A 15,000-nucleotide genomic window follows, 5' to 3' on the forward strand; every position below is an offset into this window, starting at 1 on the left:
GCGCGATGGTAGAGCTAGGATGGGTGACCTCCCTGGAAGACCTCGTGTCGCGACCGGTTACGTAAATTATGGTTAAAACAGTCGAAATAATTGTTTTTAATGAGTTAACCGTCTCCGAGTAATCTGCGTCATACCCTTCGCACAGAACGCTCACGACAACAAAAATCGATAAATGTTCCCAAAATAAAAAAAAATAAGAAGAAGGAAATAACGAATGTAAAGCTATTATTATGCCTGGGATACGTAAAATGGAACCGGAATCGAATTTCGAACTTCCTAAGCGGATTTCTCGAGGAAACGAAAGCTTAACAGAAGCGTTAAATCGCAAATTAGAGGGTCTTAGAGAAGGAATTCGGCTAAAATCTCGTCAGCTCATTGCGTAGTAATGAGTCTCGTCCGTTTGCCGTTTACAATCAATTAGCCTACAATTTTGTCCAAATCCGGCAGTGCCCGAGCTACTTTCATTTCACATGTTTATCTGGTCCCGATCGAGATTCAGATGATTTGAGCCGAAAATCGTCTGTCAACAAGTAATCAAAAATAGAAAAACACGAAAAGGGGTGCAACACGAGGACTTCCCAGGGGGTCACCCATCCCTAGTACTTACTCTCGCCCAAGGCACGCTTAACTTCGGAGTTCTGTGGGATCCGGTGCATTAAGTGCTGGTATGATCGCACCCGACATTGAGTGGAGATGTTTATTCTTATATCCCTCGAGTATGTGTGGAGCGCGCGGCGATGGACAACACGCGGCACTGCTCTCCGCCAATCAAAACCATGAAGTTAAGCGTTCTGGCGCTCAATTGCAGAGGTAGGATGGGTGACCTCCCTGGGAAGACCTCGTGTCGCGATCGTTTACGTAAATTATGGATAAAACAGTCGAAATAATTGTTTTTAATGAGTTAACCGTCTCCTGGAGTACATGCGTCATACCCTTTACCGCACAGAACCGGTCGCACGACAACAAAAATCGAATAAATGTTCCCAGAAAATAGAAAAAAAAAATAAGAAGAAGAAATACGAATGTAAAGCTATTATATGCCTGGGATACGATAAAATGGAACCGGAATCGAATTTTCGAACTTCCTAAGCGGATTTCCGAGGAAACGAAAGCTTAACAGAAGCGATAAATCGCAAATTAGAGGGTCTTAGAGAAGGAATTAGCAAAAATATTCCAGCTCATTGCGAAGTAATGAGTCTCGTCCGTTTGCCCGTTTACAATCAAATTAGCCTACAATTTTAACCAAATCCGGCTGTGCCCGAGCTACGTTGATTCACATGTCTTATTGGTCCCGATCGAGATTCAGATGATTTGAGCCGAAAATCTTCTGTCAACAAGTAATCAAAAATAGAAAAACACGAAAAGGCGTGCAACAAGAGGACTTCCTAGGGGTCACCCATCCTAGTACAGCTCTCGCCCAAGCACGCTTAACTTCCGAGTTCTGATGGGATCCAGTGCATTAGTGCTGGTATGATTGGACCCGACATTGAGTGGGATGTTTATTGTTATATCCCTCGAGTACGTGTGGAGCAGGCGGCGATGGGCAACACGCGGCACTGCTCTCGCCCAATCATAACCATGAAGTTAAGCGTTCTGGCGTGATGGCAGAGCTAGGATGGGTGACCTCCCTGGGAAGTCCTTGTGTCGCGACTGTTTACGTAAATTATGACTAAAACAGACGAAATAATTGTTTTTAATGAGTTAACCGTCTCCGGAGTAATCTGCTTCATACCATTCAGCACAGAACAGGCTCACGACAACAAAAATCAATAAATGTTCCTAGAAAATAGAAAAAAAAATAAGAAGAAGGAAATAGCGAATGTAAAGCTATTATTATGCCTGGGATACGATAAAATGGAACCGGAATCGAATTTCGAACTTCCTAAGCGGATTTCTCGAGGAAACGGAAGCTTAACAGAAGCGGAAAATCGCAAATTTGAGGGTCTTAGAGAAGGAATTTAGCTAAAATATCGCCAGCTCATTGCGAAGTAATGAGTCTCGTCCGTTTGCCCGTTTACAATCAAATTAGCCTATAATTTTGTCCAAATCCGGCAGTGCCCGAGCTACGTTGATTTCACATGTCTTATCTGGTCCCGATCGAGATTCAGATGATTTGAGATGAAAATCGTCTGTCAACAAGTAATCAAAAATAGAAAAACACGAAAATGGGTACAACACGAGGACTTCCCAAGAAGTCACCCATCCTAGTACTGCTCTCTCCCAAGCACGCTTAACTTCGGAGTTCTGATGGGATCTGGTGCATTAGTGCTGGTATGATCGAACCCGACATTGAGTGGGTTGTTTATTCTTATATTCATCGAGTACGTGTGGAACGGGCGGCGAGGGACAACACGCGGCACTGCTCTCGCCCAATCAGAACCATGAAGTTAAGCGTTCTGGCGCGATGGCAAAGCTAGGATGGGTGACCTCCCTGGAAAGTCCTCGTGTCGCGACTGTTTACGTAAATTATGGCTAAAACAGTCGAAATAATTGTTTTTAATGAGTTAACATTCTCTGGAGTAATCTGCGTCATACCCTTCCGCACAAAACCGGCTCACGACAACAAAAATCGATAAATGTTCCCAGAAAATAGAAAAAAAAATAAAAAGAAGAAAATAACGAATGTAAAGCTATTATTATGCTTGGGATACGATAAAATGGAACCAGAATTGATTTTCGAACTTCCTAAGCGGATTTCTCGAGGAAACGAAAGCTTAACAGAAGCGTTAAATCGCAAATTAGAGGGTCATAGAGAAGGAATTCGGGTAAAATATCGTCAGCTCATTGCGTAGTAATGAGTCTCGTCCGTTTGCCCGTTTACAATCAAATTAGCCTACAATTTTGTCCAAACCCGGCAGTGCCAAAGCTACTTTCATTTCACATGTCTTATCTAGTCCCGATCGAGATTCAGATGATTTAAGGCGAAAATCGTCTGTCAACAAGTAATCAAAAATAGAAAAACACGAAAAGGGGTGCAACACAAGGACTTCCCAGGGGGTCACCCATCCTAGTACTGCTCTCGCCCAAGCAAGTTTAACTTCGGAGTTCTGATGGGATCCGATGCATTAGTGCTGTTTTGATCGCACTCGATATTGATTAGGATGTTTATTCTTATATCCCTCGAGTACGTGTGGAGCGGGCGACGATGGACAAAACGCGGCACTGCTCTCGCCCAATCAGAACCATGAAGTTAAGCGTTCTGGCGCGATGGCAGAGCTAGGATGGGTGACCTCCCTGGTAAGTCCTCGTGTCGCGACCGTTTACGTAAATTATGGCTAAAACAGTCGAAATAATTGTTTTTAATGAGTTAACCGTCTCTGGAGTAATCTGCGTCATACCCTTCCGCACAGAACCGGCTCACAACAACATAAATCGATAAATGTTCCCAAAAAATAGAAAAAAATTAAGAAGAAGAAAATAGCGAATCTAAAGCTATTATTATGCTTGGGATATGATAAAAAGAAACTGGAATCGAATTTCAAACTTCCTAAGTGGATTTTTTTGAGGAAACGGAAGCTTAACAGAAGCGGTAAATCGGAAATTAGAGGGTCTTAAAGAAGGAATTCGGCAAAAATCTCGCCAGCTCATTGCGAAACAATGAGTCTCGTTCGTTTGCCCGTTTACAATCAAATTAGCCTACAATTTTGTCCAAATCCGTCAGTGCCCGAGCTACGTTGGTTTCACATGTTTTATCTGGTCCCGATCGAGATTCAGATGATTTGAGCCGAAAATCTTCTGTCAACAAGTAATCAAAAATAGAAAAACACGAAAAGGCGTGCAACAAGATGACTTCCCAGGGGGTCACCCATCCTAGTACAGCTCTCGCCCAAGCACGCTTAACTTTCGAGTTCTGATGGGATCCAGTGCATTAGTGCTAGTATGATTGGACCCGACATTGAGTGTGATGTTTATTGTTATATCTCTCGAGTACGTGTGGAGCAGGCGGCGATGGACAACACGCGGCACTGCTCTCGCCCAATCATAACCATGAAGTTAAGCGTTCTGGCGTGATGGCAGAGCTAGGATGTGTGACCTCCCTGGGAAGTCCTTGTGTCGCGACTGTTTACGTAAATTATGACTAAAACAGTCGAAATAATTGTTTTTAATGAGTTAACCGTCTCCGGAGTAATCTTCTTCATACCATTCAGCACAGAACTGGCTCATGACAACAAAAATAAATAAATGTTCCTAGAAAATAGAAAAAAAAATAAGAAGAAGGAAATAGCGAATGTAAAGCTATTATTATGCCTGGGATACGATAAAATGGAACCGGAATCGAATTTTGAACTTCCTAAGCGGATTTCTCGAGGAAACGGAAGCTTAACAGAAGCGGAAAATCGCAAATTAGAGGGTCTTAGAGAAGGAATTTAGCTAAAATATCGCCAGCTCATTGCGAAGTAATGAGTCTCGTCCGTTTGCCCGTTTACAATTAAATTAGCCTATAATTTTGTCCAAATCCGGCAGTGCCCGAGCTACTTTCATTTCACATGTCTTATCTGGTCCCGATCGAGATTTAGATGATTTGAGCTGAAAATCGTCTGTCAACAAGTAATCAAAAATAGAAAAACACGAAAATGGATGCAACACAAGGACTTCCCAAGGGGTCACCCATCCTAGTACTGCTCTCTCCCAAGCACGCTTAACTTCGGAGTTCTGATGGGATCTGGTGCATTAGTGCTGGTATGATCGCACCCGACATTGAGTGGGTTGTTTATTCTTATATTCCTCGAGTACGTGTGGAACGGGCGGCGAGGGACAACACGCGGCACTGCTCTCGCCCAATCAGAACCATGAAGTAAAGCGTTCTGGCGCGATGGCAGAGCTAGGATGGGTGACCTCCCTGGAAAGTCCTCGTGTCGCGACTGTTTACGTAAATTATGGCTAAAACAGTCGAAATAATTGTTTTTAATGAGTTAACTTTCTCCGGAGTAATCTGCGTCATACCCTTCCGCACAAAGCCGGCTCACGACAACAAAAATCGATAAATGTCCCCAGAAAATAGAAAAAAAAATAAGAAGAAGAAAATAACGTATGTAAAGCTATTATTATGCTTGGGATACGATAAAATGGAACCAGAATCGATTTTCGAACTTCCTAAGCGGATTTCTCGAGGAAACGAAAGCTTAACAGAAGCGTTAAATCGCAAATTAGAGGGTCATAGAGAAGGAATTCGGGTAAAATATCGTCAGCTCATTGCGTAGTAATGAGTCTCGTCCGTTTGCCCGTTTACAATCAAATTAGCCTACAATTTTGTCCAAACCCGGCAGTGCCCAAGTTACTTTCATTTCACATGTCTTATCTGGTCCCGATCGAGATTTAGATAATTTGAGGCGAAAATCGTCTGTCAACAAGTAATCAAAAATAGAAAAACACGAAAAGGGATGCAACACGAGGACTTCCCAGGGGGTCACCCATCCTAGTACTGCTCTCGCCCAAGCAAGCTTAACTTCGGAGTTTTGATGAGATCCGATGCATTAGTGCTGTTTTGATCGCACTCGATATTGATTAGGATGTTTATTCTTATATCCCTCGAGTACGTGTGGTGCGGGCGGCGATGGACAAAACGCGGCACTGCTATCGCCCAATCAGAACCATGAAGTTAAGCGTTCTGGCGCGATGGCAGAGCTAGGATGGGTGACCTCCCTGGTAAGTCCTCGTGTCGCGACCGTTTACGTAAATTATGGCTAAAACAGTCGAAATAATTGTTTTTAATGAGTTAACCGTCTCTGGAGTAATCTGCGTCATACCCTTCCGCACAGAACCGGCTCACAACAACATAAATCGATAAATGTTCCCAAAAAATAGAAAAAAATTAAGAAGAAGAAAATAGCGAAGCTAAAGCTATTATTATGCTTGGGATATGATAAAAGAAACTGGAATCGAATTTCAAACTTCCTAAGTGGATTTTTTCGAGGAAACGGAAGCTTAACAGAAGCGGTAAATCGGAAATTAGAGGGTCTTAAAGAAGGAATTCGGCAAAAATCTCGCCAGCTCATTGCGAAACAATGAGTCTCGTTCGTTTGCCCGTTGACAATCAAATTAGCCTACAATTTTGTCCAAATCCGTCAGTGCCCGAGCTACGTTGGTTTCACATGTCTTATCTGGTCCCGATCGAGATTCAGATGATTTGAGCCGAAAATCGTCTGTCAACAAATAATCAAAAATAGAAAAACACGAAAAGAGGTGCAACACGAGGACTTCCCAGGGAGTCGCCCCTTCTAGTACTGGTCTCGCCCAAGCACGCTTAACTTCCGAGTTCTGATGGGATCCGGTGCATTAGTGCTGGTATGATCGCTGCCGACATTGAGTGGGATGTTTATTCTTATATACCCTCGAGTACGTGTGGAGCGGGCGGCGCTGGACAACACGCGGCACTGCTCTCGCCCAATCAGAACCATGAAGTTAAGCGTTCTGGCGCGATGGCAGAGCTAGGATGGGTGACCTCCTTGAGAAGTCCTCGTGTCGCGACCGTTTAAGGAAATTATGGATAAAACAGTCGAAATAATTGTTTTTAATGAGTTAACCGTCTCCGGAGTAATCTGCGTCATACCCTTCCGCACAGAACAGGCTCATGACAACAAAAATCGCTAAATATTCCCAAAAAATAGAAAAAAAATGGGAAGAAGAAAATATCGAATGTAAAGCTATTATTATGCCTGAGATACGATAAAATGGAACCAAAATCGAATTTCAAACTTCCTAAGTGGATTTCTCGAGGAAACAGAAGCGGTAAATCGCAAATTACAGGGTCTTAGAAAAAGAATTCGGATAAAATCTCGCCGCCTCATTGCGCAGTAATGAGTCTCGTTCGTTTGCCCGTTTACAATCAAATTAGCCTACAATTTTGTCCAAATCTAGCAGTGCACGAGCTACGTTGATTTCACATGTCTTATGTGGTCCCGATCGAGATTTAGATGATTTGAGCCGAAAATCATCTGTGAACAAGTAATCAATCAAAAATTTAAAAACACGAAAAGGGGTGCAACACGAGAACTTCCCAGGGGGTCACCTAACCTAGTACTGCTCTCGCCCAAGCACGCTTAACTTCGGAGTTCCGATGGGATCCGGTGCATTAGTGATGGTATGATCACACCCGATATTGAGTGGGATGTTTATTCTAATATCACTTTTGTACGTGTGGAGCGGGCGGCGATGGACAACACGCGGCACTGTTCTCGCCCAATTAGAACCATGAAGTTAAGCGTTCTGGTGCGATGGCAGAGCTTGGATGGGTGACCTACCTTGGAAATCCTTGTGTCGCGACCGTTTACGTAAATTATGGCTAAAACAGTAGAAATAATTGTTTATAATAAGTTAACGTCTCCAAAGTAATCAGCATCATACCCTTCCGCAAAGAACCGCCTCAAGACAACAAAAATTGCTAAATGTTCCCAGAAAATAGAAAAAAAATAAGAAGAAGAAAATAGAGAAAGTAAAGCTATTATTATACCTGGGATACGATAAAATGAAACCGGAATCGAATTTCGGACTTTCTAAGCGGATTTCTAGAGGAAACGGAAGTTTAACAGAAGCGGAAAATCGCAAATTAGAGGGTCTTATAGAAGAAATTCGGTTAAAATCTCGCCAGCTCATTGCGGAGTAATGAGTATCGTTCTTTTGCCCGTTTACAATCAAATTAGTCTACAATTTTGTCCAATTCCGGCAGTGCCCGAGCTACGTTGATTTCACATGTCTTATCTGGTCCCGATCGTGATTCAGATGATTTGAGCCGAAAATCTTCTGTCAACATGTAATCAAAAATAGAAAAACACGAAAAGGGGTGCAACACGAGGACTTCCAAGGGGGTCACCCATCCTAATACTGCTATCGCCCAAGCACGCTTAAATTCGGAGTTCGATGGGATCTGGTGCATTAGTTCTGGTATGATCGCACCCGACATTGAGTGGGATGTTTATTCTTATACCCTTCGACTACGTGTGGAGCAGGCGGCGATGGACAACACGCGGCACTGCTCTCGCCCAATCAGAACCATGAAGTTAAGCGTTCTAGCGCGATGGCAGAGCTAAGATGAATTACCTCCCTGGGAAGTCCTCGTGTCGCGATCGTTTACGTAAATTATAGCTAAAACAGTCGAAATAATTGTTTTTAATGAGTCAACCGTCTCCGGAGTAATCTGCTTCATACACTTCCGGATAGAACGGGCTCACGACAACAAAAATCGCTAAATGTTCCCAGAAAATAGAAAAAAAAATAAGAAGGAGAAAAGAGCGAATGTAAAGCTATTATTATGCCTGGGATACGATAAAATGGAACCGGAATCGAATTTCAAACTTTCTAAACGGATTTTTTGAGAAAACAGAAGCTTAACAGAAGCGAAAAATTGCAAATTAGAGTGTCTTAGAGAAAGAATTCGGCTAAAATCTCGCCAGCTCATTGCGGAGTAATGAGTCTCGTTCGTTTGCCCGTTTACAATCAAATTAGGCTACAATTTTTCAGAATCCGGCAGTGCCCGAGCTACGTTGATTTCACATGTCTTATCTGGTCCCGATCGTGATTCAGATGATTTGAGCCGAAAATCGTCTGTCAACAAGTAATCAAAAATAGAAAAACACGAAAAGGGGTGCAACACGAGGACTTCCAAGGGGGTCACCCGTCCTAGTACTGCTATCGCCCAAGCACGCTTAACCTCGGAGTTCCGATGGGATCCGGTGTATTAGTGCTGGTATGATCGCACCCGACATTGAGTGGGATGTTTATTCTTATATCCCTCGAGTACGTGTGGAGCGTGCGGCGATGAACAACACGCAACACTGCTCTCGCCCAATCAGAACCATGAAGTTAAGCGTTCTGGCGAACCGGAATCGAATTTCGAACTTCCTAAGCGGATTTCTCGAGGAAACGGAAGCTTAACAGAAGCGGAAAATCGCAAATTAGAGGGTCTTAGAGAAGGAATTCGGCTAAAATCTCGCCAGCTTATTGCGGAGTAATGAGTAACGTTCGTTTGCCCATTTACAATCAAATTAGGCTACAATTTTGTCCAAATCCGGCAGTGCCCGGGCTACGTTGATTTCACATATCTTATCTGGTCCGATCGAGATTCAGAAGATTTTAGCCAAAAATCGCCTATTACAAATTAATCAAAAATAGAAAAACACGAAAAAAGGTGTAACACGAGGACTTCACAGGGGGTCACCCATCCTAGTATTGCACTCGCCCAAGCATGCTTAACTTCGGAGTTCTGATGGGATCCGGTGCAGTAGTGCTGGTATGATCGCTCCCGACGTTAAGTGGGATTTTTATCCTTATATCCCTCGAGTACGTGTGGCGCGGGCGGTGATGGACAACACGCGGCACTGCTCTCGCGCAATCAGAACCATGAAGTTAAGCGTTCTGGCGCGATGGCAGAGCTAGGATGGGTGACCTCCCTGGAAAGTCCTCGTGTCGCGACCGTTTACGTAAATTGTAGCTAAAACAGTCGAAATAATTGTTTTTAATGAGTTAACCGTCTCCGGAGTAATCTGCATCATAACCTTCCGCACAGAACCGGCTCACGACAGCAAAAATCGCTAAATGTTTCCAGAAAATAGAAAAAAAATAAGAAGAAGAAAGTAGCGAATGTAAAGCTATCGAAGTAACGTTCGTTTGCCCGTTTACAATCAAATTAGGCTACAATTTTGTCCAAATCCGGCATTGCCCGAGCTACGTTGATTTCACATATCTTATCTGGTCCTATCGAGATTCAGAAGATTTGAGCCAAAAATCGTCTTTTACAAGTTAATCAAAAATAGAAAAACACGAAAAGAGGTGTAACACTAGTACTGCACTCGCCCAAGCACGCTTAACTTCAGAGTTCTGATGGGATCCGGTGCATTAGTGCTGGTATGACCGCTCCCGACATTAAGTGGGATGTTTCTTCTTGTATCCCTCGAGTACGTGTGGCGCGGACGGCGATGGACAACACGCGGCACTGCTCTCGATTAATCAGAACCAGGAAGTTAAGCGTTCTGGCGCGATGGCAGAGGTAGGATGGGTGACCGCCCTGGAAAGTCCTCGTGTCACGACCGTTTACGTAAATTATGGATAAAACAGTCGAAATAATTGTTTTTAATGAGTTAACCATCTCCGGAGTAATATGGGTCATACCCTTCCGCACAGAACGTGCTCAAGACAACAAAAATCGGTAAATATTCCCAGAAAATAGAAAAAAAAAATTAGAAGAAGAAAATAGCGAATGTAAAGCTATTTTTATGCCTGTGATACGATAAAATGGAACCGAAATCGAATTTCTGACTTCGTAAGCGGATTTCTGGAGGAAACGGAAGCTTAACAGAAGCGGAAAATCGCAAATAAGAGGGTCTTAGAGATGGAATTCGGCCAAAATCTCGCCAGCTCATTGCAGAGTAATAAGTCTCGTCGTTTTCCCGTTTACAATAAAATTAGGCTTCAATTTTGTCCAAATCCTGCAGTGCCCGAGCTACGTTGATTTCACATGTCTTATCTGGTCCCGATCGTGATTCAGATGATTTGAGCCGAAAATCATCTGTCAACAAGTAATCAAAAATAAAAAAACACGAAAAGGGTGCAACACGAGGACTTCCAAGGGGGTCGCCCACCCTAGTACTGCTCTCGCCCAAGCACGCTTAACTTCGGAGTTCTGATGGGATCCGATGCATTAGTGCTGGTATGATCACACCCGACATTGAGTGGGATGTTTATTCTTATATCCCTCGAGTACGTGTGGAGCGGGCGGCGATGGACAACACGCGACACAGTTCTCGCCCAATCAGAACCATGAAGTTAAGCGTTCTGGTGCGATGCCAGAGCTTGGATGGGTGACCTCCCTGGGAAGTCCTTGTGTCGCGACCGTTTACGTAAATTATGGATAAAACTGTGGAAATAATTTTTTTAATGATTTAACCGTCTCCGGAGTAATATGCTTTACCCTTCCGCACAGAACCTGCTCAAGACAACAAAAATCGCTAAATGTTCTCAGAAAATATAAAAAAAATTAGAAGAAGAAAATAGCTAATGTAAAGCTATTATTATGCCTGGGATACGATAAAATGGAACCGGAATCGAATTTCGGACTTCCTAAGCGGATTTCTCGAGGAAACAGAAGCTTTACATAAGCGGTAAATAGCAAATTAGAGGGTTTTAGAGAAGGAATTCGGCAAAATCTCGCCAGCTCATTGCGGAGTAATGAGTCTCGTTCGTTTGCCCGTTTACAATCAAATTAGCCTGCAATTTTGTCCAAATCCGGCAGTGCCCGAGCTACGTTGATTTCACATGTCTTATATGGTCCCGATCGAGATTCAGATGATTTGAGCCGAAAATCGTCTGTGAACAAATAATCAAAAATAGAAAAACACGAAAAGAGGTGGAACACGAGGACTTCACAGGGGGTCGCCCATCCTAGTACTGGTCTCGCCCAAGCACGCTTAACTTCGGAGTTCTGATGGGATCCGGTGCATTATTGCTGGTATGATCGCTCTGGACATTGAGTGGGATGTTTATTCTTATATCCCTCGAGTACGTGTAGAGCGGGCGGTGATGGACAACACGCGGCACTGCTCTCGCCCAATCAGAACCATGAAGTTAAGCGTTCTGGCGCGATGGCAGAGCTAGGATGGGTGACCTCCCTGGGAAGTCCTCGTGTCGCGGCCGTTTACGTAAATTATAGCTAAAACAGTCGAAATAATTGTTTTTAATGAGTTAACCGTCTCCGGAGTAATCTGCGTCATACCCTTTTCCGCCCGGAACCGGCTCACGACAACAAAAATCGCTAAATGTTCCCAAAAAATAGAAAAAAAAATAAGAAGAAGAAAATACCGAATGTAAAGCTATTATTATGCCTGGGATACGATAAAATTGAACCGGAATCGAATTTCGAATTTTCTAAGCGGATTTCTTGAGGAAACAGAAGCTTAACAGAAGCGGAAAATCGCAAATTAGAGGGTCTTAGAGAAAGAATTCGGCTAAAATCTCGCCAGCTCATTGCGAAGCAATGAGTCTTGTTCGTTTGCCCGTTTACAATCAAATTAGCCCACAATTTTGTCAAAATCCGGCAGTGCCCGAGCTACGTTGATTTCACATGTCTTATCTGGTCCCGATCGTGATTCAGATGATTTGAGCCGAAAATCATTTGTCAACAAGTAATCAAAAATAGAAAAACACGAAAAGGGGTGCAACACGAGGACTTCCAAGGGGGTCACCCATCCTAGTACTGCTCTCGCCCAAGCACGCTTAACTTCGGAGTTCTGATGGGATCCGGTGCATTAGTGCTGGTATGATCGCACCCGACATTGAGTGGGATGTTTATTCTTATATCCCTCGAGTACGTGTGGAGCAGGCGACGATGGACAACACGCGGCACTGCTCTCGCCCAATCAGAACCATGAAGTTAAGCGTTCTGGCGCGATGGCAGGGCTAGGATGGGTGACCTCCCTGGGAAGTCCTCGTGTCGCGACCGTTTACGTAAATTATAGATAAAACAGTCAATATAATTGTTTTTAATGGGTCAACCGTCTCCGGAGTAATATGCGTCATACCCTTCCGCACAGAAACTGCTCAAGACAACAAAAATCGCTAAATGTTCCCAGAAAATAGAAAAAAAAATTGAGAAGAAAAAAATAGCAAATATAAAGCTATTATTATGCCTGGAATAGGATAAAATGGAACAGAAATCGAATTTAGAACTTGCTAAGCGGATTTCTCGAGGAAATGGAAGCTTAACAGAAGCGGTAAATCGCAAATTAGAGGGTCTTAGAGAAGGAATTCGGCTAAAATCTCGTCACCTCGTTGCGGAGTAATGAGTCTCGTTCGTTTTCCCGTTTACAATCAAATTAGGCTTCAATTTTGTCCAAATCCGGCAGTGCCCGAGCTACGTTGATTTCACATGTCTTATCTGGTCCCGATCGTGATTCAGATTATTTGAGCCGAAAATCATCTGTCAACAAGTATTCAAAAATAGAAAAACACGAAAAGGGGTGCAACACGAGGACTTCCCAGGCGGTCACCCATCCTAGCACGCTTAAGTTCGGAGTTCTGATGGGATCCGGTGCATTAGTGCTGGTATGATCGCACCCGACATTGTGTGGGATGTTTATTCTTATATCCCTCGAGTACGTGTGGAGCGGGCGGCGATGGACAACACGCGGCACTGCTCTCGCCCAATCATAACCATGAAGTTAAGCGTTCTTGCGCGATGGCAGAGCTAGGATGGGTGACCTCCCTGGGAAACCCTCGTGTCGCGACCGTTTACGTAAATTATAGCTAAAATGATCGAAATAATTTTTTTTAATTAGTCAACCGTCTCCGGAGTAATCTGCGTCATACCCTTCCGCACAGAACCGGCTCACGACAACAAAAATCGCTAAATGTTCACATAAAATAGAAAAAAAATAAGAAGAAGAAAATAGCGAATGTAAAGCTATTATTATGCCTGGGATACGATAAAATGAAACCAGAATCGAATTTCGGACTTTCTAAACGGATTTCTCGAGGAAACGGAAGCTTAACAGAAGCGGAAATTCGCAAATTAGAGGGTCTTAGAGAAGGAATTCGGCAAAAAATCTCTCTAGCTCATTGCGGAGTAATGAGTCTCGTTCGTTTGCCCGTTTACAATCAAATTAGGCTACAATTATGTCCAAATGCGGCAGTGACCGAGCTACGTTCATTTCACATGTCTTATCTGTGTGGTTCAGATGATTTGAGCCCAAAATCGTCTTTCAACAAATAATCAAAAATAGAAAAAAAAGAAAATGGGTGCAACACGAGGACTTCCCAGGGGGTCACCCATCGAGGGGCGATGGACAACACGCGGCACTGCTCTCGCCCAATCAGAACCATGAAGTTAAGCGTTCTGGCGCGATGGCAGAGCTAGGATGGGTGACCTCCCTGGAAAGTCCTCGTGTCGTGACCGTTTACATAAATTATCGCTAAAACTGTTGAAATAATTTTTTTTAATGAGTTAACCATCTTCGGAGTAATCTGTCATACCCTTCCGCACAAAACGGCTCACGACAACAAAAATCGCTAAATGTTCCCAGAAAATAGAAAAAAATTAAGAAGAAAAAAGTAGCGAATGTAAAGCTATTATTATGCCTGGTATACGATAAAATGGAACCGGAATCGAATTTCGGAATTCCTAAAAAGATTTCTCGAGGAAACGGAAGCTTAACCGAAGCGGAAAATCGCAAATTAAAGGGTCTTAGTGAAGGAATTCAGCTAAAATCTCTCCAGCTCATTGCGGAGTAATGAGACTCCTTCGTTTGCCCGTTTAAAATCGAATTAGCCTACAATTTTGTCCCAATCCGGCAGTGCCCGAGCTACGTTGATTTCACATGTCTTATCTGGTCGTGATCCAGATTCAGATGATTTAAGCCGAAAATCGTCTGTCAACAAGTAATCAAAAATAGAAAAACACGAAAAGGGGTGCAACACGAGGACTGCCTAAGGGGTCACCCATCCTAGTACTGCTCTCCCCCAAGCACGCTTAACTTAGTAGTTCTGATGGGATCCGGTGCATTAGTTCTGGTATGATCGCACCCGACATTGAGTGGGATGTTTATTCTTATATCCCTCGAGTACGTGTGGCGCGAGCGGCAATGGACAACACGCGGCACTGCTCTCGCCCAATCAGAACCATGAAGTTAAGCGTTCTGGCGAGATGCCAGAGCTAGGATAGGTGACCTCCCTGGAAAGTTCTCGTGTCGCGAACGTTTACGTAAATTATAGCTTAAACAGTAAAAATAATTGTTTTTAATGAGTAAACCATTTCCGGAGTAATCTGCGTCATACCCTTCCGCACAGAACCGGCTCACGACAACAAAAATCGCTAAATGTTCCCAGAAAATTGAAAAAAAATAAGAAGAAGAAAATAGCGAATGTAAAGCTATTATTATGCCTCGGATACGATAAAATGGAATCAGAATCGAATTTCGGACTTCCTAAACGGATTTCTCGAGGAAACGAAAGCTTAACAGAAGAGGAAAATCGCCAATTAGAGGTTTTTAAAGAAGGAATTCGGATAAAATCTCG

At 43.4% G+C, this 15,000-nt stretch overlaps 11 non-coding genes and 5 pseudogenes across 11 annotated transcripts; all 16 read right to left on the bottom strand.

Annotated features, from left to right (window-relative positions):
- Positions 1-557: 557 nt before the first annotated feature.
- Positions 558-679, bottom strand: LOC142511212 (5S ribosomal RNA; annotated as a pseudogene).
- A 685-nt stretch (positions 680-1,364) lies between these two features.
- On the bottom strand, positions 1,365-1,482 carry LOC142511564 (5S ribosomal RNA; annotated as a pseudogene).
- Positions 1,483-2,166: 684 nt separating this feature from the next.
- Positions 2,167-2,285, bottom strand: LOC142506572 (5S ribosomal RNA). Its single transcript, XR_012804861.1, has one exon. It is a non-coding gene; the product is annotated as a 5S ribosomal RNA (ribosomal RNA).
- A 684-nt stretch (positions 2,286-2,969) lies between these two features.
- Positions 2,970-3,088, bottom strand: LOC142508599 (5S ribosomal RNA). Its single transcript, XR_012806806.1, has one exon. It is a non-coding gene; the product is annotated as a 5S ribosomal RNA (ribosomal RNA).
- Positions 3,089-3,772: 684 nt separating this feature from the next.
- On the bottom strand, positions 3,773-3,891 carry LOC142511385 (5S ribosomal RNA; annotated as a pseudogene).
- Positions 3,892-4,575: 684 nt separating this feature from the next.
- LOC142515987 (5S ribosomal RNA) lies at positions 4,576-4,694 on the bottom strand. Its single transcript, XR_012811806.1, has one exon. It is a non-coding gene; the product is annotated as a 5S ribosomal RNA (ribosomal RNA).
- A 684-nt stretch (positions 4,695-5,378) lies between these two features.
- On the bottom strand, positions 5,379-5,497 carry LOC142510504 (5S ribosomal RNA). The gene has a single exon (XR_012808611.1). It is a non-coding gene; the product is annotated as a 5S ribosomal RNA (ribosomal RNA).
- Positions 5,498-6,180: 683 nt separating this feature from the next.
- On the bottom strand, positions 6,181-6,299 carry LOC142509740 (5S ribosomal RNA). The gene has a single exon (XR_012807897.1). It is a non-coding gene; the product is annotated as a 5S ribosomal RNA (ribosomal RNA).
- A 677-nt stretch (positions 6,300-6,976) lies between these two features.
- On the bottom strand, positions 6,977-7,095 carry LOC142515806 (5S ribosomal RNA). Its single transcript, XR_012811631.1, has one exon. It is a non-coding gene; the product is annotated as a 5S ribosomal RNA (ribosomal RNA).
- A 682-nt stretch (positions 7,096-7,777) lies between these two features.
- On the bottom strand, positions 7,778-7,895 carry LOC142511270 (5S ribosomal RNA; annotated as a pseudogene).
- A 683-nt stretch (positions 7,896-8,578) lies between these two features.
- Positions 8,579-8,697, bottom strand: LOC142506270 (5S ribosomal RNA). The gene has a single exon (XR_012804566.1). It is a non-coding gene; the product is annotated as a 5S ribosomal RNA (ribosomal RNA).
- Positions 8,698-9,121: 424 nt separating this feature from the next.
- LOC142508704 (5S ribosomal RNA) lies at positions 9,122-9,240 on the bottom strand. Its single transcript, XR_012806908.1, has one exon. It is a non-coding gene; the product is annotated as a 5S ribosomal RNA (ribosomal RNA).
- Positions 9,241-10,537: 1,297 nt separating this feature from the next.
- LOC142514264 (5S ribosomal RNA) lies at positions 10,538-10,656 on the bottom strand. Its single transcript, XR_012810166.1, has one exon. It is a non-coding gene; the product is annotated as a 5S ribosomal RNA (ribosomal RNA).
- Positions 10,657-11,335: 679 nt separating this feature from the next.
- LOC142509447 (5S ribosomal RNA) lies at positions 11,336-11,454 on the bottom strand. Its single transcript, XR_012807621.1, has one exon. It is a non-coding gene; the product is annotated as a 5S ribosomal RNA (ribosomal RNA).
- A 686-nt stretch (positions 11,455-12,140) lies between these two features.
- On the bottom strand, positions 12,141-12,259 carry LOC142508122 (5S ribosomal RNA). The gene has a single exon (XR_012806351.1). It is a non-coding gene; the product is annotated as a 5S ribosomal RNA (ribosomal RNA).
- Positions 12,260-14,391: 2,132 nt separating this feature from the next.
- On the bottom strand, positions 14,392-14,510 carry LOC142511113 (5S ribosomal RNA; annotated as a pseudogene).
- Between the last annotated feature and the right edge of the window lie 490 nt (positions 14,511-15,000).

Source organism: Primulina tabacum, chromosome 10 (assembly GCF_025594145.1).
Source record: "Primulina tabacum isolate GXHZ01 chromosome 10, ASM2559414v2, whole genome shotgun sequence".
NCBI lineage: Eukaryota > Viridiplantae > Streptophyta > Magnoliopsida > Lamiales > Gesneriaceae > Primulina > Primulina tabacum.